The sequence below is a fragment of the Protopterus annectens genome, chromosome 1.part2, assembly GCF_019279795.1.
Source record: "Protopterus annectens isolate FY-2018-M chromosome 1.part2, PAN1.0, whole genome shotgun sequence".
NCBI lineage: Eukaryota > Metazoa > Chordata > Ceratodontiformes > Protopteridae > Protopterus > Protopterus annectens.
This window is the reverse complement of record NC_056727.1, coordinates 776,252,098-776,276,226: the sequence shown is the minus strand read 5'-3', so window position 1 is coordinate 776,276,226 and position 24,129 is coordinate 776,252,098.

Below are 24,129 nucleotides of genomic sequence, written 5' to 3'. Positions count from 1 at the left end.
TTAACTTTGTGTTGGGAAAGCTCACCCTACCCCCCTTTGAGCCTGCAGCATTAGCAGAGTTAAAATTCCTCTCTTGGAAAACAGCCTTGCTTTTGGCCATCACTTCAGCTAGAAGAGTGTCTGCACTACAAGCACTTATTGCTGTGTAACCCTTCATTTTTTTCATGCTGACAGGGTCTCTCAGGACTAAGCCAACTTTCATACCTAAAGTGGTGTCCAGTGTGGCTCTCAATCAATCTATCCATTTGCCCACCTTTTTCCATAATCTTCAAAATAAGGGGGAAAGGATCCTGCACTCTTTAGATGTGTACAGGCAGCTCAAATTCTACCTTGATAGAACTATGCCCTTTAGGAAATCTGACCAGTTACTAGTCAGCTTTGCACCAGGGGCAGAGGGCAAGGCTATATCAAAACAAACCATTTCAAAATGGATAGCACACTGTATCCATTTCTGTTACAAACACCATGAGAAACCACCCCCTCAGGGGGTCAGAACACATTCCACTAGGGCAACTTCAATGTCTATAGCCTTTCTCAGAGGAGTCCCTACCAGGGACATTCTGGAAGCAGCAACTTGGAGTTCTGTTCATACCTTCACCAAGCATTACCACCTGCCTATCCTTTCCAAATCCAGGAAGGAGGGGTTTGCAACTGCAGTCCTGCAGGGCATACTAGCCAGTCTCAACTCTTCTTGACTGCCTCCACCCATTCTTCAGCTTTGGGAATCAACCCAAGTGTGATGACTGCAACAGTGAAACACAAAGAACAGTACAGTTGTGTACACTTAACATAAATGTAGATGTTCAAGTGTATTCACTGCTGCAGTCCTGGTTTCCCACCCTCCAGCCCCCTTGTCTCTCTCTCTCTCTCTCTTCCTCACTCCTTACAGGGCTATTGGTATTTACTTTTTACTGGTGGTGTTTTTCCACAATAACTTAGCTCCCTTATTTGGGGGCTCCTGACATTTGGGGCAAGAAAAACTGATGTAATGTCATCAGCTGCCTGTTTCTATACCACTGATGACCTGAGGTCAGTCCTGAAGTGACAGAAACTGACACAGAAATACTAAGCCTCTGGTATTCAGGCTGACTGAGGGGTACCCCTGGCAGGATAACCCAAGTGTGATGACTGCAACAGTGAATACACTGAAACATCTACAGTTATGGTAAGTGTACACAACTGTACCTTCCCCATTATGTCTCCCCCTGCATAACATGATGTCATGATGCTGCCTTAGTCCTTGCAAGATTATCTCATTCTCTGCATCCAAGAAGTGTAGGTGTCATCTGTGGTACATTATTTCTGAAATACAACACAAGGGGAACACATTACAGGAGCAGATACAAGGGCAAAATGGCTGGCACTATCCACTGCTTGCTCACACATGGCATAACCCACAGTGTGATAACATACTATGTGTATGGATACAACTGAGATAGTACCATTACTGTGGTATTCCCTGTGTGCCATGACAGTGTCTGCTGTATGATCATACACCCAACAGTTCAGTTCACTGCAGTGTGTTCCCTAAGGCCAGCCACACAATAATATGTCATAGACACAGTGTCAAACAAGCAGCAGTGTGCTATAACAACCACTATATAGGGACAGTCCGACAACACAAGTATGCCACACTGACAAAAGTCAATGCCACCCTGATGTATTGTACATCCCCTGTAGGTGTAAGTCAGCAGGGTATCACTGACATGTCATTACCACAGGTCTATGACAGGCTTACTGCTGTAATCCCTATTTCCCATATCACTATCTTCCCATCTGAATCCTGTTATACACATAAAAACAGTTACATACCTGCTAGAATGCAGTACTCTTCTGTTGAACTGTGTGTTTGGTAAAGTTGCACAAAGGTGTACTCTGTGTGAGTAAGGTCTCATACAGAATGGTTCCCCATAGCCAGCTGCCTGCCTTTTAAACATGCTCTATCAGCAGGTGATTACCTCTAAACCAGTCTATGGTTCTGAAATGTTAATTACAGCCAAAGCAGCTGAATTGCAGTATCATTAGCCAATGACACGCAAGGACTGTGCAATATATAAGGCTTTCATGTAGACCTGGGCCCCTTTCTTAACTGTTGAGATGGACACTAGTGGGGTGAGCATCACAGAGGGTAGGTCTGTAGCAGAAGTCTTTACATAAAACTGTGAGTACCACAGACTGTAGCTGCTGCTGCAGGTAGTAGACATAGGAAGAGAGTGTTGACACTTTGGAGGACAACAAGCTGTAGCTGTATCTGTGTCAGCGGTGTCAGCCCTTTTGTAGAGGCAGTGCCAGAGTGAGGGTACCCTTTTCTCTCCATTTAAGGCATGTGTTTAAGGTAGAGATGTTATTCAACTGTGTCAGTACCAGAGTACAAGGCAACATATTGTACTGTTATACAGATATGTGAAGTGTGGCCCTACCTGCATACCTTTGACATCATGCACTGAGAAGCAGCTATTTAATTTGCAATGCTTTGTGTGGATAAAGAGTGTATTCATGATCCATTAATTGCTGTCTTCACAATAATGTAATTGAAATGCAGTACAACACTGAATTTGAACCCAAGACTGTCTGTAACAAAATGTAGCCTATGCAAGCCATTTAACAGACTGAGCTTCTGAGTCACTGCAACAGCAGGTGTACTTGCAAGATATATGTGCACACATGCAGGCTGTGGCAAACATATGTGCATGGCTTTATATGGATATATTTCTGCACCAGAGTCCCAACTGAACACGTATTTTGCCATGAATGCCTTAGCAGGTGACTTTCTACATGTTGCTGATAAAAGAGCACATTTACCTGCTATCACAGGCCTCCGTTACATCCATTATCATGTGTTTCACTGTCTAGTGATGCACTATTGCACCAGAATCCAAGCTATAATCCCATTTTTTCCATTGCTGTTTAATCCAGTCTGTGCGGTGTGGCGTATCGCACAGCTCTGCTGAAACATGCCTAATGACTGTAAGTGGCAATTACTATGTTTTGTTTAAACCACCTGTTTTAAGTAAGAGTTGTGTGGTGTGCCGGGTTAATGCAGTGTGCTGCAGGTGTGATGGGCTTGGGTTTGAAACATGGCAGAGGAGTTTATTTTGTACATGTGACTTACAATGTTGAATACACATATACTCATTATAGCTCTATTTAGCTGAGCTAAGCAAAGCTGAGCAATGTGGCATGATGTGCAGCTCTGAGCTAAAAAATAAAAGAAAAGAAAAGGGGAGATAGGAAAGTGGTGAAATGGGGACAAGCAGGGGGAAAACATCTTGAACGGCAGGCAGGGATGTGCATGAAGGGTGTAGGAAGGAACCATAGCTATCCATTTCTTGTAAAGCAATAGCTGTGCACTTTGACAGATTTGTATATGAATTTGGATGCTCAAACCCCAGAGAGAGGGGTGAGGACAACATAACTGCCTTGTCAAGCCAGTTGGACCAAATTACATGTGTCCAGTGGACAGGTGTGACATGAGAGCTATATATGCAACATTTTTTTTTTGGGATAGGTGCCCATTATTTTTTTTAAGGTGAGAGTGGAATGTTGGGGAAGGGACATTGGTACATGTGGGGGAGGTAAGTTGGGTAGGTGAGGATACATTTGCAAACAGACAAGACAGACAAAACAGCAGACAGGAGCAGTGTATGACACATGAGGGGGTGAACACCTTTGATGGGGTGGGTGTTGTGGGATCTGAGTCCCATGTGCCTCCAGACAGCAGCAGTGTGACTCACGTCTCCACCCATGGGACCATCAGCACTGCTCCTTTACTGCCCTGAGGGTGGCTGTTCTGGAGGCTGGGCACCAGATCGATGCTGCCCCACCAGATCAGCCAGCATGCCCTCAATCCAGCTCAGGTATTGGTCATAGCCATGGTGGACTATCCTGCACACCAGGACCGGTAGCTCATCACAGGTGACCATTCTCCCTCTGCTACCACTCCTAGAAGGTGACTGGGCCTGTCCCCCAGGGCTGTACTACCCAATGCCACAGGTAGTACATGGGCAGCAGAAAGAGCACCACTGATCTGGGTCCTAGACATGCTGCGACCCAGTGCCACAGCTGGTTGAGGCAAAGTAGGGGGATCAGCTGGAACCGGCCTACCTTGAAGTATTGTGGTACATGAGGTAAAGCAATATGTTACAGTTAGTAACAACCAAACCACTGTTAGTATTAACCGAATGGCACATCATATTTATTAATCCAAATACATATTAATGTATATTATGTACAACACAACATAATATAACATAGTCAATATGGTAACAGCATGCTGGTGAGAAGTAAACTATACTGCCAACAAAACAATTAGTTTAACAAAGTATGTTAATATTGAATCATAATAAAACATAACAATAATCAACCACATTTTCCAAAATATAGTTAAACAAAATATGTTAATATTAAATCATAATAAAACATAACAGCAATCAAGCACATTTTCCAAAATATAGTTAAACAAAACATGTTAATATTAAATCATAATAGAACATAACAATAATCAACCACATTTTCCAAAATATAGTTTAACAAAATATGTTAATATTAAATTATAATAATAAATTACAATAATGAATAAAATAAAATAAGGGGTGGGGAGAGAAAAACATTCCATTAGTGAGATTGCAGATGATATCCCTGACAACACTGTTCATACATATTTCTTCAGGTGTGTAATGACAGCTGTGATTACAGTGACTACAATTCTCCTATAGCTGTTGTAGCACGTAGATACCTCTCAAGCTGATAGCATGAGACAATAAGGGGCAAGCACTAACAAATGCAGGTACAGAACTACTCAGAACAGTTTCACATAATGTGGACTTGTATAACTACCAGGGTGTTCTGTAAACGGATTTGGTAATACATTGCATTCCAGGTAATAATTTATCTGGTGAACATGTGACAGACAGATTAGTCAGTTCTAATTACATTACGAGAAATTTTGACACTTGAGAGGTATGTTTGTGTACAGTAATTAAACTAGACAGCGATCATAGCTTATTTGGCAGGCATGGGAGTAGAACCCACTATTTGTTTTATTTTACATTTGCTAACCGGGGGTGTCTGACTGAGCCAAAAAGGCCCTTTTTCAGCAGAGGCCCAGGGAGAAAAGCTCCACACAGAAAAATTACAGACACATTTAGTTTTTAGACATGATCAGTATACACACAAATTACAGGAGACATGTTTTTACAGTGGTATGCGGCACATAAACAGTTACAGTGGAGAGAACAAACAAAAAAAATATTAATTTTAAAAATAAAGGTAATTAATAGAGTTGTGGTGTACAGTTGAAATTTGGAACATAGGTAGAATACATACATAGTACACAGGTGCAGTACATACATTGTAGATTAGCCAGTGTTTGTGTGTAAGATTGAAAACTATTATCAAGTGCTCTAGATTTTGTATGTACGTGTTATCCACTTTCACTAGCCTGGGGAGCAATCATGGCACTGCCAACTTTCCTTAAGATGTTTCCTTATGAGGTCTTTAAAGGAGACTTTGGATGATGTGTTTTGAATGTTTGTAGGGACAGAGTTCAATTTTTTAGCCACTGAACTACTATATAGTGCATCTCCAAAGGTATTGTAGCTGTTGGTGACTTCTAGTAGTAGTTTGTTTGATGCTCTAGGAGGCCTTTTGGCTGAGTAATGTTGTACTAGGTTTTTGAGGGCAGGACACTTATTGGGGAGGTAATAGATAGAATGACAGAGGCAGAGCTGATTGCAGGTTAGGAGGTTGGGCAGTTCAAGCCAGTGGAGCTGTCTCAAAGCAGTACAGTGATGAGTTCTATATGAGCAATTTGCAGCAAAGTGGGCAATTCTGTTATAGCAGGCTTCCATTTTGCTTAGTTCAGTTTAGTTGAGATTAGTCAGAATGGGAGATGCATAGAGTAGGGTGGATAGAAGTTGGGAGCGAGCAATGGCTGATCTTGTGTTGTTGGTAAGAAATGGTTTGATACGGTAGAGCGACCCCAGTTTGGCATGTACTTTTTTAATAGTTAAGTTGAGATGAGTATCAAATTTTAGGTGGGAGTCTATGGTTATTCCCAATAGCTTAGCCTATGCCACTGGAGCAATTGGAGTAGCATTAGTGGAGTAGATAGTGAATTGACTGTTAGTGTTTTTGTTAGAACTGGTTATAATCATAAGCTGAGTTTTCTTTGGATTGAGGATAAGTTGGGCTTTGGTAAGGTAGTTTTCAACGTCAGAATGCTAGTTGAGTTGTTTTCAGGAGGGTGGGAATGTTTTGTGCAGCACAGATTAAGGTAGTGTCATCTGCATACTGAATTATAGATGCATGCTGTGTGGAGGTATGGAGGTCATTTGTGAAGACTGTGAATAGTAGTGGTCCTAAGATAGAACCCTGTGGGACTCCTATAGTTCTGGACAGCTGAGGAGAGAGAGAATTTTCCCATTTCACAGCTTGGTACCTGACACTTAAGTAGCTTTGGAACCAGGTAAGAGTGGAATTTGATAGATGATATTGGTTTAGTTTGTTTACCAGGATTTGGTGCGAGACTGTGTCAAATGCTTTAGACATATCCAAAAAAAGAGCTGACACTTGTAGGCCTTCATTTTTGAGATGGTTTACTGTGTCTGTGAAGCAGAGGAGGGCTGTAGTGGTACTATGGGCAGGTCTGAAACCATGCTGAGTAGGTGACAGGATGTTGCTGTCTAGGAGATAGTTTAGCATCTGGGTATGGATGCATTTTTCTAGGATTTTGGCCAGGGGGAAGAGTAAAGCAATGGGTCTGTAGTTATTAAGTTCAGTGGAGGTCCCGCCTTTATGTATGGGTGTAACAAGATATTTTCCAGAGTTTGGGCACATAGTTTTCAACAATTGATCTGTTTATGAGAGTAGAGACTGGGATAGCAACAGCATCTGCTGTGAGTTTCAAGAAATAGCTGGGGAGTAGGTCGGCTGCTGTTGATGAGGTTTTTAGTTTGGAGAGCATGCTTTTGATTGAAGTGGTGGAAACTGTTTTGAGGGTAAAGCTTGTATTAGTGTTATTTGTGTTGGGGGGATAGTGAGGAAGGAACTGTCCTGTGATACTAAGGATAGAATTGAGCTCACAAAGTGGGAGTTGAATTGTGTTTCGATGGGAACTTTAGTGTCAGGGGTGGTTGGTTTGGGGGTAGCCTTTTGGGTGAATTTTAGTAGCTGGTTTACATTTTTCCAAAATTTTTGTGGGTTGTGTTGGTATTTAGTTTGTAATGTTGTGTAGTAGGATTTTTTGTCCAGCCTAATGCATTTTTTGCATGGTTGCGCAGTTCTTGGTACTTAGTTAGGCTTTGTGTTTCTTTGTTTTTTTGATAGTAAAGCCAGGCAGTGTCTCTGGACTTGAGGATTTGCTTGGTTTCTTTACTGAGCCAGGGGTTTGTAGAGGTTTTAACCTTGATTTTGTGCAATGGAGTGACAGTGTCTAGGTGTTGTAGAAATGTTTTGCTGAAATATGCTACAGCCTGGTCAAGTGGGAGGGTTTTTAGGGGGGTCCAGTCACAGTTACAGAGTAAAGTGTTGAGGACCTCAGGAGAGAATTTTTTTGTGTTTCTAGTGGATATATAGTTAGTGGTTTTGCATATGCTTGTTCTACTACGTATAAAGTATATTATGTTGTGGTCACTTAAGGTGTCTGGGAGACTGCCTGTATGAGGGTACAATGTGGGGTTGTTAGTTAGGACCCAGTCAAGGATGGATTCCCTTTTAGATTTTTTGTCACATCTAGTTGGAATATGGACTAGCTGCTGGTAGCTATGGAGATTTATTAGATTACTTAGTGGTTCTGATATACAGATGAACCAACCTAGGTTGAAGTCCCCCAGAATAAGGGTTTCTTGTGAGTATGTGGAAGAACACCAAGATAAGAAGTCTTCAAGGCTAGCAGGTGTATTTCCAGGTGGAATATAGATCACAATTGTGGTGATGACCTTTTTAGGGTGAAGTTGAAGTTGTGAGATAAGTATGTCCCAGTTATTGGGGGAGGGGTAGGAGTTTGGTAATTGACAGAGAGTTAAGTTTGACTTGTACAGTAAGGCAGTTCCACCCCCTTTACAAAGTGGTCTGTCTTGTCTAATGATATTGTAGCCGGTAGGGAGAACTTCTGAGTTAGCTATGTTTTTATTTAGCCAGGTTTCTGTTAAAGCAACTATGTCTGGGGAGTAGTGTGCTATTGTGGCCTGGAGTTCAGGTATTTTATTTTTGATACTTCTAATATCAATATTTAGCATTAAAAGATGGTTGGTTTTGCTGCTGTTGTTGATTTGCGCAGGGATGAAGAAAGTGGGGATGTTGCGTTCTGACATTTGTGTTGGAGCAGTTTGAGTTGGACATGATGGATTTGGGCTTGGGTTGGGGTGGATATCCCCACTTATGGTGAGCCTGGAGTTAAAATGGTTATGCAGATGTTGGAGTTTGGTGAGGAGTGTGAGAAAGTATTAGCTGTGACTGCAGGGGACATCTGCAAATACTTTAATAATTGACTGCAGCAGCATAGTACGGACAAGCAAGAGATACACCAATATTGGGATTACAGTTTCATTTCTGACTCAACAATGCTGATGCACACATTCCTGCTATTGACTGTAACAATCTGTGAGATCTAAACATACTGTATGCACATAATATGGGCTAACTCACTCATCACATTTTTGTGCTCTTGGGGAGAGAGAAATTGTGAGCATTACATGACTGATAGTGAAAATGTAGTGCTACACAGCACTGAATTCGAACCTAGGACTGTATGTGGCAAAATGTACAGTATACAAGGAATTGAACAGACTGAGCTACTGAGACACTGCTGACTACAGGGTGACTGATACTTACCTGGAGACCATCTGGAAACATACTATGAATTGTGCAATACAAGTTACAGGACTTTCCTCTTGCATTCTAATACTGTTACAGTGTTTTACTAGACTCCAGTTCTAGTAGAACACACATGCATGGTATACAACCATACTGCATATATTACTACAGCTTTATTTCACTTTCAACAATACAGGTGAACACATATTACTGTTATTGGTATGCAATATCTGTGATGTCCACACACACAATATCTGGCTGTGGAGTGGGACCCATATACCTTTATTACCTGATGTCTGCGGAAGACAGAGCATTATGTGACTAGTATTGGCATAGAAAAAGCCTTGAACAGTACTACGAGTTAAGCAATACAGTTTGCAGCCATTAGATTTGCATTCTATAACTTTTATAGTGTTATACTTGACTGCAGCAACTTTACCTTACAGACTCAATGCATACAACTCTACTGCAATTGTTATGACAAGACAATTATGATGTACACCATTTCCCTTGCTGGTATTGGTATTGTTTCTTGTTTTTATTGAACTACAATTGTTATTATTCAATTATTGCACTTCTTCTTCTTCTTCTTCTTTTGGCTTTTCCCGGTTAGGGGTCACCACAGCGGTTCAACTTTATTGTAATGCAGATTTTATTGCATATACTTTATTGCAGTTAATACTTTACTCTTTTTTGCTTATTGCACTACAATTGGCATATGACATCCATACTCATCATGCTCACAGCACAACCTGACCAGGTACCAGGCATGAGATTCGACATTGAGAGCCCTCTCAGCTGCAGCTGTTGGGATAGAAGCACACCATTATGCATACCAGTTTTGCAGACATTCAGATTACATATTGGTAAAACAGAGGAAAAAGTACTTACTTGTTTGTGGGGCATTCTCTGCCCATGCTTCTCGGACCCAGGTGTTCAAAGTTCCCCTCTTTCACCTTTTCAGGTCATCATGGTGGTGATGACATTGCTCACCTGTGCAGGGGATACCAGTAACACTAGTGAGGTCTCTGGCCAGCTGGTCCCAGGCCAATGCCTTATACTCTGAGCCCTGGAAACTGCCCTGAAGCAGCCTATTGTCATGATTTTTCACAAGGAGCCCAACCATGACCATGGACTCCTGAATCCCCACCATTGCACCCAAAAGTGCACACCTTTTCAAGCACCACAGTCATATCAACAGATGACAGAACTCCAATGGATTCTGCAAAATTCCTGCCTAGTGCACTTTATATAAGCTGTTTTCCTGCTATTACACATCATTGAGTAATATTCAGAAAAGCTCTGCATTGCTTAGCAGCATGCAAACCAGCCAAGCAGAGCTGAGCAATGTACAAACATGCACAATCATGGTTTTAGCAAAGCTGAGCACTGCACAAACATTGTCAGCCAATAACATGCTTATACTGTGCTTAGCAGGTTTGAGCACAGTTGCGCAGAGTGCAACAGAGCCATAATTTAAAATCTTATCCATAACAAGTTCAACAAAAATACACCCAACTTAGAACTTCCATGTATTCAAACCCTGGACCTACTATATATACCGCCATAACTCTACCCATTATGCTACATGGATATTAAGAAATCTGGTATACCTTTACATATTCTACTGAGCTACCTGTTAGCATGTTGAGCACTGTACCATGCAAACATGGTTAAACACACCAATAAATAAATAACCAATTACATCTGGTTTGTATTTTTAGATGTCTGGAAGGTGTCTGCCATATATGCATGAGCTCTGCTCGGCTGAACTGTGTTCCATGCCCTACAAACACCAACATAAAAAATAAAATAAAACACATAAAAGGTCATCATGCTTATTAATTACATCCCGTTTCTATATTTAGATGTCTGGCAGGTGTCAGCTGTCTAGATGTGAGCACAGCTTGGTATTGCTGTGCTCCATGCTGCACCATGCAAACATGCATTTAAAAAAAAAACAGACAGCATTGATTCAATATCCATGTTCCTCAGCTCTCCCTCAGCAGTGCACCATCATTAATATGCATGGCACACTACTGAGGGGGGACCATGGCCGTGTACATGACTACATTCTGTGTAGGCTCTACACAGTGCCTACACAGAGTTTATTAAATCCTGGTGAATATCTTAAAGACCTAACCTCTGCACCATCTTCCACTGCATTTGTTATAGTACTCCATAAATCTCTACCTTTCTAGTGAATAAAATTTCTTATTGTGAGATCTAAAGTTATATTTATTTCATACTAGCCCTGCCACCATACCATTTCATATCAGAAATAAAGCCATATGATAATAATATGTGTACAGATCAGGTTTCTCATTCCCTTTCTTCTGCAGTGAAAACAATTTCAGTTTCTCTAGTGTCTCCTAACATAATTTTAAACCATCTTTACTGTTATTCTGCATAGTGCAAAGTGGTTATTGTTGACCTTCTTATGATAAGAGATTGATGTCTGTTTGTTTGTCTTGGTTTTCCATGATCTCATTGCATCATTTGACAGCAGTGATTATGGATTTGCCAGAACAGAGAAGATGTGGATTCCTTCATCAACTGTAAAGAAAGCTTTTTTTTATCTTTTCCTGAGAATACCTGCCTATTAACTCACTTGAATAATCCCAAAAAGAAACATCTGGTTTGTTAAAATCATTTCTGAGAATTTTATAAATCACAGATATGTATGAAGTATTCTTGGGTGAGCTATTAATAATTGTTGAGATAAAATCCAAGATTTTTAAGTTACTGTTATTGTATGCCTATAATGAGGGTATGAGCTTAGTATGCATAAAATCCTTACAAGTTTGGATGTCCAGTCATTTGTAGTTTTGCAGACTCTATCTGCTGATCACATAGTCTGCAAAACTTATTTTATTAACTGAGAGAAATTGATTCCAATATAATGGGTCACCCTTCTTAAATTCTAACCTTTTCTGAGTATCAAAAGATATCGGACATTCATTTGTGTAAGCAATAGAAAACATGATTATTAATAAATCGTTAATTAATTGATTAGAAAATATAAGGTTTTAAAACAGTAGCAATATTTGGTTTATAAGAGGTGTGAGCACAAGTTTTGACCTTTCACTTTGAATGTATATTTTTAAAATCCATATAAAGATGTTTGTATGCATTTGAGTATATGGTTCAAGCAATGTCTTATTACTATTAAGAAGTAAGGTTTCATGTATTGATTTCCAATTTGATGTATAAGAAGTATTATTCAAAAGCGACGCTATGTTAATAAATGCGGAGTTTAAATAAAAATCTGTATTTGGAAACCCTATACTTCCTTCATCCCAGGTTGTGGTGTGCCAGAGAAGATAAATTCTTTTTTTTTTTTGGGATACCAAAGGAAGTTAAGTAATAAGTTATTAATTTTCTGTTTAATTTTGACAGGTGGGAGAATTATTAGACGTTGGCCAATGAATAAGATTTTAGGTAACAGTGTAATTTTGATTAAAGTTACTCTGACTTCAAATGTGAAGAAGAGTCTGTTCCAACAGCCTGTCAGACTAGTAATTGAATTTATAAGCTGTTGGTAATTAGATGTGAGTGACTTTTTATAATTAGATTCAATAATGGTCCCTAGATATTTAATATGTGTGCCCTCCCAGTTTATGTCTCTTTTTTATCTAAGTTTCATAGTAACAGTTTTATTCACTAGAAGTGCCTGAGTTTTGTTGTGATTGAATTTTAGACCAGAGATGTTTGCACAGAAATCAAGATTATGTAATAGATGATCTACTGAATTTTTAATATCATTAGAAGCTATTAGTAGGTCATCAACAAGCAGTTGTATCTTGGGAGATAATTTGTCTGACACTTTATATCCTTTAACGCTGTCAATCTTTCTAACATAATTTGCAAGAGGCTCAATAGCCAGGGCAAAGAGTAATGGGGAGAGGGGGCACCCCTGTTTAGTACCTCTTGATATTTCAAACACACTAGATAGATAAGATCAAATCTTTACATAGGCTATGGACTTTTCATATAGTTTTTTTAATTAATCCTATAAAGTTTGGGGAGAAATTGTATTTTTTGCAGAACTTTAAAAGATATGGGCAACATAGGTAGTCAAAAGCTTTACCTATATCAAGGCTTAAAATAGAAAGCTCATGTTTTTCTTGTTTGGTAAATCTGTTAAGGACAGTAATCTAATTACATTATCTTGTACCTTTTCTGTTTTTGATAAACCCAGTTTGGTCTTCATGAATTAATATTGAAACAATATTATTCAATCTGTTTGCTAAAATAGACATGAATATCTTGCAGTCAATGTTAAGGAAAGAGATTGGCCTGTATGATGTACAAAGGTTGGGCTCTTTATTTGGTTTTAAGAAGGGAAGGATGTTTGCTGTAGTTTTAACTTCTTGGAATGCAGTGAGTAAGATTTTTAAGATGTTATCAGGTAAGAGTTTGTAAAATTCCAGAATTAGACTATCCAGACCTGGTGCCTTTTTTGCCTTAAGATTTTTTATTTGTTGCTTTAATTCTTTAAAGGAAAAGGGTTTATCTATGTTGTTAATATTGTGTTTGGATAGTTTCTTTTGAATATGATTATAGCAAGAAAGTTGTCTATACTTTTATCACTTGTATATAAATTATTATTAATATTCTTATAATAGTTTTTAAAACACAATAAGATATTTTTTAGATCTGTAACTTTAATAGTCTAATTATTTCTAGTGTATATTATTTCTTTTATGTGACTTTTCTCATTTAAATATTTAGATCTAATCACAATCCTATGCATACTCTTGGGATTAACTGAGTAGGATTGTAATCTGATTTTTTCCAGATTTATTGATATTTTATGCTGCACAATATCCTGATATTCCTTGTTCAGTTTACATACGTCAGCTAATGCAGATTTGTCATTTGATGTAAGTTTTAGTTTTAGTTGATCAATTTCTTTTTGTATGTCTACCAGTTTTTTATCCCACTCTTTCCTTTTATTGATATACCAACTTTTGACTTTACCATGTAAGACTACCTTTAAAGTGTCCCATAGAATAATATCTGAAACCTCTCTGCTATCATTGGCATCTATGTAAAGCTTTATTTCATCTAGAAACCATTCTTTAAATCCTTGTACTGTTACTAGATAAGCAGGTAGTCTCTGGCAGACGTTTAAGGGGTCAGTATTAAGTGTTACAATAAAGGTAATAGCATTGTGGTCAGACACATGGCATGATGTCAGCATTACAGTATCAGTTTTGGCCAGTAAAGAACTGGTTACAAAGACTTTGTCTATGTTGGCCTGTGTGCCAGTTCTGTAAGAATAGTGAGAATACTTCAGGGGGATATTTTTATACCAATTAGGTATTTGTCTTTTATGTAGTAGTTCTTGGCAACAGGGGACATCTTGAAGAGCTTACAGCTTGTGGTATCAGTGGAGGACAAGATACAATTAAAATCACCTGCAAATAGTAACTCACCTTTAGACTTTAAAGTTATGTTTTTTAAATGCTTTTTCGCAGTTTTAGTCCCAATACCCGGTATCCAGTAGGTGTTTGCAAAAATGTACATATTTTTATCTAGTTTTACAAAAGTGTACATCTTTTTATCTAGTTTTAGTATGACTAAGGCAAGCCTACCATCATTGCTTGAGTCCGAGTTAACTATTTCTGGAATTCTCATTGATTTTCTGTGTAAAATTAGGGCACCTCTTCTCTTGTGGTTGTAGTTTGAACTTAACAACATCTTAGAATCCTTGAAGGTTAATTTGTTTAGATCTTCTGTTATTAAGTGGGATTCCTGAATGAATGAATGAATGCAAAATCTGCTTTATGTAGCATTAAATATTTGTTGACACTACTCCATTTCATCGGGTTGTTCAACCCATTGACATTAATAGATATAATGTTAAATATTATCATTTGATAGAGACTGCTATTATAAGTAAAATTGAAAAGTGCTTTCCTTGATTCATTATGACAAATACATTTTTTAAAACTGTTATGGACAATATAAAAACTCTAAGTTTAAAAATAAAACTATATGTTTTAATAACCTTCTGCATGGATATAATATATACAGGCTTACTATATCGCTCATAGAAGCCACAAACTAACTCTCTCATGACATCTAGTGAGAATTCCTAGCTACTGCATGTTAATAGCAAGCAATAGGGAAACTACAGGTACATCAAAAATATACAAAAGGAGAACTTCAATTTAATATACTATGCATGCATGAACTAAGAACACAAAGCTGTATACAATTTCTTAAAATTCTTTTTATCTAAACAGACTAAGATAAATTGATTAATCCTAATAATTGTTTTTTGCTATGCGTGAATACAGAACTGTAATGTCTTTTAAGCATACAGGAAAAAGGATGCATTTAAAACTGTCACTGTCAGAAACATATTTGCAATTCTTATTTAAATATAAATCAAGTAAACAAGCCCAGCAATGAAAAGTAACAATACAAAAAGAAAAAACATTGCTCCAAAGCCAGAAAACACTATTTTAATAAACCAAATTCAACCTCTTTCATTTCCAATGTTACAGAAACATCATCAGACAAATACGCTACCCCACATCCTTTAAATACCATAAAAAGCTAAACATCACTTCCTTGAGAGGATGGCACCCAAGAGCAAGGCATGTTATATAGCATATTGTGCAGCACCTCATTTTCTAAGAAAGGTGGTGCCAAAAACAATACAAAACACTTTGCCTTCATAACAAATACAATTCTAGTGCATGTTAAATACTAAAAAACTGAAAACATATATGCATGCATAAATATTAATGCCAATGATAAAATTACATTGATTAGTTTAAATACTAAAAAATCATATTATTTCATAATAAAAATCAAACAGTACCTCCTTTCAACTCTAAAATAGGTTTGATCGATAACATACTCATTAAGCCCTGGGAGGCTAGTGGCATTTAAGAGAACTTGCCAATACAGTTCCCTTTTTCCTACTAAGGTCTCCCAGTCACCCCATCTGTCTAATACACCTACATTTTCCAAAATAACAAATACAAATTTCTTAAAACCAGGACACGTGGTGGAATGTTTATAAAGTACATTACTTGTATTTTTGCTCTTAATAGCATAAAGGTGTTGGTAAATTCTCATACATAAGGGGCCATTGGTTTTGCCAATATAAAAAGCAGAACAGGTGGCATAAAAACTGATGTAAACAGCCCCCTTGGTGTTACAATCATATTTACCTTTAACAGTAAGCAAATATGGTCAATCTTGAACAGGGAAACTACTAACTTCCAGGATATACCTGCATTGTCGGCAGGCCCTACATTTTTTCATTCCACAACCATTAGTATGACCCTTCATTTGTTGCTTATTGGTTTCATAGATGCACTTAAAATTGTTGTTGTTTTTGTAAACAAATTTAGGTTCAGGACCCAGCCTACCTATAAGTCCCAATGATCCAAAAACAGTTGACCAATGTTTCTTAATTGTGCCCTGTAATAAATAAATACCTGGATTATATTGCAAAACAAATACTTGGGATGAATTATGACAGTCATATTGAGTATTAATTTCTTGACCGTCAAAATTAATAGAACTGGTACCCATGTCATTGTTGCATAAAAGGGGCTTATATCTAACACCCCTGTTTTCCATAACATAATCAATGGTGCCGTCCAAAAAATCTTTAGGGTACCCCTTTTGAGGAACATACTAACCAATTTCTCAACCTCTACTTAGAGCACTTCACCATCTGAAACCAATCTACATAGCCTAATTAACTGGCCTTTTACTAAATTTTTCTTTTGCCAGATTGGATGCTGGCTCAAGAAATGTAAGTAGGCATTAGAAAGGGTTGGTTTCCTATATATGTTAGATTCATATCTGAAATTCTCCAAGTTCTTATAAAGGGTCACATCCAAAAAAATCTATTGAGTTGTTATGATAGTGATGAGTGAACTCCAAAAAATCAGTGGAGTGGTTAAGGAATTCCATAAAGTTTTCTAAGTCTTCCAAACTTCCTTTCCGGAAAATAAAAATGTCATCCAAAAATCTCAGATACAAACCCAACATAGGCTCAAATGCTAAGTTTAAGACAAAATTGGTTTCCCAAAACCATTGAACCATATTGGCAAAGACGGGGGCACAAGTGGCCCCCATCGCAATGCCTGTATGTTGTTTGTAGTATTCCCCTTCGAAGTATACAAAATTATTAGTCAGGACGAGTTCCATGATCTGATATATATATATATATATATATATATATATATATATATATATATATATATATATAAGACTAATTTCATTGTTGTGCAAGTGATAGCCTTTGACTAGAGCTTGGTGGAACCAGTTCAGTCCTTCGTCATGGGGAATAACCAAAAAAAGGTCCTTTACATTAATGGTCACCAGTAAAGCATTAGTCAAAAAAGGGCACCCTGAAATCAAATTCAAAAAGTGCCATGAATCTTTTAAGATGTGACTTTTGTTCATAAAAAAAGTTTTTAATTTAATGGCAACAAATTTTGCCAATGGTTCGGTCTTCGAACCTGCTGGTGCCACTATAGGTTGCAATGGAGGGTCAGTAACTAACTTATGAATCTTGGGAATGCCAAAAATTACTGAGATCTTAGGCTTGCAAGCAGTCAGAAATTCTCTGACATGAAGAGGTAGATCAAATGTAATAAATATGTCTTCCAAAATGAGGTCTATACTATGATAAGCAATGTTCAGCTTATTTTATGATACCTCAACAAAAAAATCTACCATTTTGTAAAAATTCCAGCATCTTTGAGGAGTACAAGTTTCTGTCCATGATGAGAATGTCCCATCTTTTATCTGGTTTCATAATTCATATGCTGGAATCATTGGCAAGTCTATGCATAAGTTCCCTCTCTTCACCCGAACAGTTGTGGAACTTATACCTCCTGTGGTTAGAATGGCATTCCCTGATACTTTGCTTACATAATTGTTCAAAAAGATGTACACTTGGAATTAATGGGGGGGGGGGAGGTTTGAAGGTACTAGATCTTCGCAGTAATGGAATAGCAGAACCTTGCTCATCAGGAGGTAATATACATTTAAAGTTCAATTTTCTAGTAAAACGTTTAAGTTCCATTACCGCATCAACCAAATCAAGTTTGTTGGAAGGTACATATTTAAAGCCACATTGGAACAACAAACCAAATGCAGGAGAAACAAGAAGTGATGAAAAACTGTAAATTTTACAACCCTGAAATTCATAACCATTGCCAGCTACATCAACACGGTCATTACCATCACATATGATGTCAGCTACTAATTCTGAGGTTGTTTCCAATGAGAATTCCAACAATCCTGTGTTTTTTGACTGTCCCTAGAGGTAAGGCAACCATCCCCCCCTTTTTTGAACCTTTTCTGAATTCTTTTTGACCTCTGAGGGCCATTCTGGTCATTGTTGACATCATCTTGATCATTATTAGGATCAGCACCATAATTCTCTTCACCATTGTTATTATTGGAACTAAAAGTACCAGTACTTTTCGGTGGCCTAGGGTAAACATCCTTGTTAGTGTAATCTTTAATGTCCCTTAAGATTTTTTTCTGTTTTCTGGAAAAATACATCTTTTCCTGTTTGGCCACCTAAACAAAAATACGTTGAAAACTGTCAATATTATGTTTAAAAAGTAAATCATTTCTTAACTTTGCACCTGAATTCTTAATTTCGTCTTCAGTTGAGCTCAGATTCCTTAAATTCTCCTTGATAATTAGATCCATTCGTGTACAACCCATTTTTATTAAAAAAATCCAGTAGTTGATGATGAAACACGGACCCGAATTTTATTTTATTTATTTATTTTATTTTATTTTACATTTGCTAACTGGGAAAGTCTGACTAGACACAGGTCCATTTTCAGCTGAGGCCCGGGGAGATAAGCTCCAAACAACACATACATAGAACAAGAAATTACATGGAACATTTGTTTCATGTTATGAGAGCTTTCATTGCAAAAACACAAGGAGATGATACATACAGTATGGAATACATTAAATTAACAGTTCATACAAAAGTCAACCATTGAGGTATAGAGTATCAAAAGACATCTACTGAAAAGGCCTAAAAGGAGGCAGTATTTCATATTCATGAAACAGACTGTCTGAGAGTATACCTTTTTAAGTGTTAGCCTGGTGAATGGCATGAGCATAGACAATTATTCTGAAGATGTTTTTTCAAGGAGTTTTTTAAACTGAGTAGTGGAGGTGGTAGAGGTTGTATGGCTTGGTAGGGTGTTCCATTTTTTGGCAGTGGTGCTGGCAAAAAGGTATTTGCCAGCATCATTTCTATGCTTGATGACTTTTATGAGGTTTTGGTTGCTGGATCTAAGAGTTCTAGTTGGGATGTGTGGTTGTAGGAGTTCCTGTAGTGCAGGGGTTAGGTTGGGAAAGTAGTTGGTTTGTGAGCAGTAGACATTTGGTTGAGTAGTAGTATATGAGGTAGCTCCAACCAGTTGACCTGCCTAAGTGACAGACAGTGATGGGACCTATAAGGTGATTCAGTAACAAATTAGCAATTTTGTTGTAACAAGATTCCATTTTATTTAGGTTGGTTTACCGGAGATTAGTTAATATGGGAGAGGCATATAAGAGGATGGATAGGAGATGGGTCATTGCAATGGTTGCTTTGGTGTTATTAGTCATAAAGTTTTTATTTCTATAAAGGAGTCCAAGTTTTTTGTTAACCTTCTTAATGGTTTGAGCAATGTGAATGTCGAATTTAAGATTGTTATCAATTTCAACACCTAGCAGTTTTGTGTGTGTGGTAGGGATGATTTGAGTGTTGTCTTTGGATTTGATGGAGAAGCTATCACTTAGGGGTGGTGATTTTCCTGGGCCAAATATAATATGTTTTTTTGGGGGGGGATTGAGAAGAAGTATGATATTGGTTATACATGTCTCTGCGAGGGTGAATTAGTTCTGTGTTAAAGCTTGAAGTTCATGTAGTGTGGAGGTGGCGCAAATAAGGGTGGTGTCATCTGCATATTGTACTACTGACACAGAGGCTGATAATAAAGTGATGTGGTTAGTATATAAGGAGAACAGTAAGGGACCAAGAATAGACCCTTGAGGGACTCCTATGGTAACTGGTAATAGGGGGGATAGTTGGTCTTTCCAAGAGAACCATTTGTTGATGGCCAGATAGGTAGCTCTTAAACCAAGCAATAGAGGAGGGGCTTATGTTTATGCTAGACAGAAAATTGAGAAGAATGCTGTGGTTAACCATATCAAAGGCTTTTGACAAGTCTAAGAATATGGAGGATACAAACAGACCATTGTTTCTGTTGTGGTTAACTATAACCGTGAATGATAGGAGAGCTGTGGTGGTGCTGTGAGATGGTCTAAAGCCATGTTGTGAAGCAGAGAGAAGGTTGTTACCTTTGAGGTGTTGCATTAGTTGAGTGTGAACCACTCTTTCTAATATTTTGGAGAGAGGTGATAGAATTGCAATTGGATGATAATTGGTCAGCTCTAAAGAGTTTCCCCCTTTGTGTAGTGGAATGATGTGTGAGGTTTTCCAGGAGGTGGGTACTTTGTTCTTCAGCAGTGATCTATATATGAGAATAGAGACTGGGTAGGCTATGGCATCAGCTGTAACACCATCTGGGTATTTTCAAAGGCACAGTCCTCTAGGGACCCATTTACTGGTAATGCAATGTCTCAAAAATGAGTTGTCCATTTGTAATGATTTCAATTTTAAAACCAGTTTTTCTATTTACTTAACCTGGCTTTAAAAGTAAGTTCACTATCATTGTTGTCATTACTTGTAAAAACAGGACTAGTAGAGTTACTTGCCTCGTCAAAATTGTACGTGATTTTTAAAAAAATCACTTAAACTGTGAGTACTGACAGTTAAATCAGTACCTGTATGCAATGTTCCTAAGTTAACATTCCTATGAATTGTACCTGCAGATGTTCCTTCCCTACAGTCCTGCTGCAGAGTTGGAATATGCTCCATAGACAAATCACAAGGTGGAAAATCTGTTCTTTTTTTTTTTTCAAAAATAGTTTTTTTATTTTGTAATAAACCATGCATACTTATGAAGGTAGACGCATGGGAAATACACAAATGTTACACAGATAGTGGTTTGTAACAACAATAGTACAAAGGACATGTTTAAAATGAACATAGAAGAAGTACAATATCTTGCAGTATGCATAGTACACAAACTAGAAGCCCAAACCAAACTAAACAATATTTACAAAGCTACCAATACTGAACCAGGGTGGAAGCAACAGTGCCATTACTTGTACAATTGGGGAATAACAGCCCTACTTATGACTTGTCTTAGAGGGGAGAAACCCTCAGCACAGGGGGTGCAGAGTGTAGGGAGAGAGAGAAAAAAAAAAAAAAAAAAAAAACATGGATAAAGGGATATGTGTATGTTAGCCATAGCTTAGTCACATAGAATTACTTCGAACAGGCTTTTCCAAAGTTTACTGAAGTAAGCTCTCTTCATAGGTCCATTTATGATGAATTTCTGGGCAGAGATATATTTAATGGCCATATTTTTAAATCCCCGCCAACATAATTTGGTGCGATCCAACCAGTTGTGGGTGATGTAAAGTTTTATGAGAAAGCAAAGCGTTGTTAGGATATGAGTATGAAACTTAGGCAGGCCATGAGGGGGAATATTTAGAATAGCCGTTTCCCATGAAAGGGTGGAGCTATAGTAACCCATTTTTACTTTGAGAGAACACCAAAGTTTATGGGAGTTATTGCAATGCCACATAATATGCAAAGGTCAGCTCGTGCCTGAACAGCATGTACATAACGGAGAGCTATTAGAGTTAAATTTGTTAATTCTTGCAGGAGTAAGGTATGCGTTGTTATTCAACATCATTTGGGTGTATAAGAATTTCTTGAAGGGAGATAGTTCAATGCTAGTTTTTATGGCTAGTAATTTTTGATCCTCTGTAATAGGGGGATTTTGATTGTCCCAGTATTTGGAAAAAAGACAATTTCCTTTGTGAAGTAATGGATGTAATAATTTATATGACGAAGAAATTGTTTTATTATTACTAGAAATTGTATTAATAATTAGGTTTAGTTTGTCCATTAGCTGTATATCGGGGACTGTAATATTGATTTGTGAAGGAATAAGTTCCCTGAGTTGGCGTAGGATAATTGAATACTTTTTATTAACCTTGAGGGCTAATCGTAATTCGGCAAGAGACAGAGCTTTATGTTTAAGAATATCCCATACTTTAAGGTCTTTGATGAGAGGGAAATCAGCAAGATCTATCATCTTGTTGTTGATTTTAAGATTTGGGTTGAGGTGTATTGGTTGAAAAAGGGGTAAAATAGGTTGAAGATTGATGTCCTTAATCAATTTTTGGAAAAGTTTTATTTGGTGTTTCAGTAGAGAGGATAGCTTTATGCTATTCAAGGAAGTAGGTGATAAAAAGGGAGTGGCCTTAGGATTAATTTTGTTAGATAGGATATGTCCGTGCCATATCTTTAGCCACGCTGGGTAGTAAGTTTGGTCTTCGTTATTCATGTATGCAATGGACCATAGTTTATTAGAGCTAATAATCAGATAGTAGAGATGAAGGTTTGGAAGGCCCACCCCACCTTTCTCCTTGGGAAGACTTAACTTGGAAAAAGAGATCCTAACATTCTTAGGAAACCAGAGAAATTTAATTATTGTTTTTTCAATCTGTGAGAAGAAGTTGTTTGAAATATTTATATTTGTTGCACTAAATTGATAGAGGAGTCTGGGAAGGATATTCATTTTCACAATAGCTACTTTTGAAAGGAATGATAATTTCACTAGTTTCCATCTTTGTAAGTCTTGACATATGATAGACCATGATTTTAGCAGGTTATTTTGAAGCATAGAGGCTTGATTGTGTTCAAAGTTAAGGTATTTGAGACTGTATGAGATATGGAAGGGAAGAAGAAAGGTTTATGCGCCTCAGGATTTATTGGGAGAATATGTGATTTTTTATCATTGACTTGGTATCCAGAGGCCTTAGAGAAGGAAGTGATTGCTTTTAATATTTTTGGCAGGTCCGTGTTCGGGTAATGGAAGTAGAGGTTTAAGTCGTCAGCAAAGGCCGATAATGCTACTTGTGTGTTGATAATTTTAGGAATAGTGTGATGTGTGTTTTGAGTGAGATAGAGGAAGAAGGGTTCAATAAATAGATTGAAGAGGAAGGGAGAAAGTGGACAACCTTGTCTAGTGCCATTAGTAATCTGAATGGGCTTAGATCTTTTTTTATTTATATACAGATATGTGCTTGAGTTTGAATAAAGAGTTCTGATCATATCTAGGAAGGTTGTGGGTATGTTAAAAAGCGATAGGGTGGAGAAGAGAAAGTCCCAGTTTACCCTGTCAAATGCTTTGGATGCGTCTAGGGTTAATGATAACGGGTTTTTCTCTTTTGGTAAACTGGATAAGAGAGTCTAGTGTTAGTGTATTGTCCCATGTATGTCTATTGGACATAAACCCAGCTTGGTCAGGTGATAGTAAATGTGGTAGTACCAGTTTAAGTCTGTTGGCTAAGATGGCAGAGAAGATTTTGATATCAACATTTATAAGCGAGATAGGTCTGTAATTGTGTGGGTCTGTTTTTTCTTTATTGTTTTTAAGTAGCAGGATTGTTTTTGAGTTATTCCAGTGTATGTCTGTAATTCCATGTTTTACAATAAAGTTAAAAACTTCTAGGAGGATAGGGGCAATTTTTGAGTTAAAGGTCTTGAAAAAATTAGTAGTAAAGCCATCCGGGCCAGGGGATTTGCCTAATTTGAGTTTATTAATGGTGGTTTGAATCTCACGGATAGTAAATGGAGCTGATAGGGAGGATATTTGATCCTGATTAAGAGATGGGAAGATGATAGAATTAAGAAATGTAACCATCTGCGGATTGGAGGTGTTGTGTTTGTTGTTGCTATATATGTCTGTATATATGTCGTGAAAGAGTTTAATAATCTCGCAGTCTGTTCTGTAGGTTTCCCCTTTATGTTGCAAGATGGAGATTGTCGGAGCACCGCTATTGTTTTTGAGTATTCTAGACAGGGTTCTAGATGGGATTTGTGCCCACTCAGAGTAGGTTGCAATTTGTTTTTGTTCCTGAATCGAATAGTTATATAAGTGTATCTCGCATAGTTCTTTATGTGCAGCATTAATCGATTCTTCTAGTTTGGGGTAGGGTGTGTTTTGAATTCTCTTTCCAAGGACGCTAGCCTCAAGCAAGATCAGATTCTTTCCTTTTATTAAGTTTATTAAAAATGTAGCTTTACTAATCAGATACCCTCTTAGTTCGCCTTGCAGGCCCATTGTATGTCAAGCTATTTGGGAATTACCAAATCCATAGTTCAGACAATGT